Below are 1,927 nucleotides of genomic sequence, written 5' to 3'. Positions count from 1 at the left end.
CTCTAGTATTTACTAGTAGGTTAGGCTGGTATATATATAAGAGGGGAAAACGTGACGCGGAAAGCATGGTAATGTGTGTGTAGATAGACAGTGAGTAATTGAACTGCAGTCACACGGTATTGTTGAAGTTAACGTTCGTTCGTGATACTGTTTGTTTTAGCGCGAGTATTGAGATTAAGTGTATCGCAGAGTTATATTCGGAAAGAATAAACCAGTTTTATTAAGTAAAGACTTGTGTCGTTAAAGTTTCGTTGGAACGAAGTTACGGAAAGTTAATTAACAAACGGAGACGTAACACAAGGAAACAATAATCTCCTATGACTTATATTCAATATTCTTATAAATACAACTCAAAATCCTATTTGCTTTCCCACTCACATCAACACATTGCTCGGAAGGCTTAAGTTTAAGAGACGATCAAACAAAACACCAAAAATATTTTAATCCATAACAATATTGAGTTGAATCCCATCAAGGTGGTAATTACCTTGCATTTAATTAAATGCCAACTGTCATTTATTAGCCCAATTTTCCAAATGATCCAAAGGAATTTGGATCATTTGGAAAAAGAATTACTAGATTAAGATGATTCATTGTCTTTTTCACAGAATAACGTTTCTGTTTCCCAATTTGCTGGTGGATGTAGCAATGGATGACTAGCCCCATGAAGTAATGGTTTCATTGCAGTTGCAGTATCTGGGTATTTAATGTATTGTTTTTGGTTTTCCTGAATATTCAGAAACATTAGTCATGCAAAACTAACAGTCAGTTAGATTATCTTTAGACTCACCTCATATCATGGGAACTGAAAATGCCATACTTGCTTTCTTTTTATCCAGCCACTGTGTCAAACTAGATGTTCAAACTATACAACACACAAATGGAGCCCAATGTTTTTCTCATTTACCATTTTTCTAACCAAAACAGTGGTAGTAAGCTACATTTTCTTTGTGTGTGATGTTTTTCCTTCCCGAAACTGTAATATATTTTCCACAAATATAGCAGAAACTCTTTGGGTTCTTTTTGTCCTTTCAGACTTTAATTGAACTGGAGGCAGCCTGTATTGTAAATGATTTTCTAAAAACTATAAAAGTATTTATGTTTACAGAAATAGATTTTATAAGATTTTAAAAGATAAAGTTTTGCAGAATTTGATTATATTGTGGGTATGGTGCGAAGAAGAAGATCGGACTTTGTTTTAATTGTGCATGGAACAAGGCGACGTAACCAACTGAGTGAGTGAGAGACAACAAAGAGAGAGAGGGGCATCTGACTCCACTCCTTTTATGCTCATTCAAGAGACTACTCGATTGTTCTAACAGATTAATCGCATGAGGGTTTCATGATTCCCGGATGAATCAGGTAAGCATAGGAATGAAGCAAAAGTATTGCAATTCACTACAATTATATCGAGAACAAATAGCATATATGAGCAATATATTTGGAATTTTATACCAATACAATACAGTCATTGTTTGAAGTTATCAAAAATGTATGTCTTTTACTAGAACTTTTCCTAAGGACTGTTTTCAACTGCACAATTATGTTTTAACTTCACCATTTTTAGTACAGGACACCATATTGTATTTCATATATAGGGGTCTAGTAACAAATGATCCAAAAATGAAGAATATTCTAGTAAATACATTTATTCATCAACTCTTGGATAGAATTTTATAATCTGAAATATACTTTTTTAATATTTATCCACTTGAACGTACTGTTACGTCTCCGTTCGTTAGTTAATTTTCCGTAAAGTCGTTCCGACGAAACTTTAGCGACACAAGTCCTTTCTTAAATAAAACTGGTTTATTCTTTCCGAATACAACTTTACGATACACTTAATTTCAACAGTCGCTCTATAACAAACGCTATAATTCTCAACGAACGTCTCACGTGCTCGACTCAACAATACTCAGTTCAATTA

This window comes from Limulus polyphemus, unplaced genomic scaffold, assembly GCF_000517525.1.
Source record: "Limulus polyphemus unplaced genomic scaffold, Limulus_polyphemus-2.1.2 Scaffold899, whole genome shotgun sequence".
Classification (NCBI taxonomy): Eukaryota; Metazoa; Arthropoda; class Merostomata; order Xiphosura; family Limulidae; genus Limulus; species Limulus polyphemus.
This window is presented reverse-complemented; position numbering follows the sequence as displayed.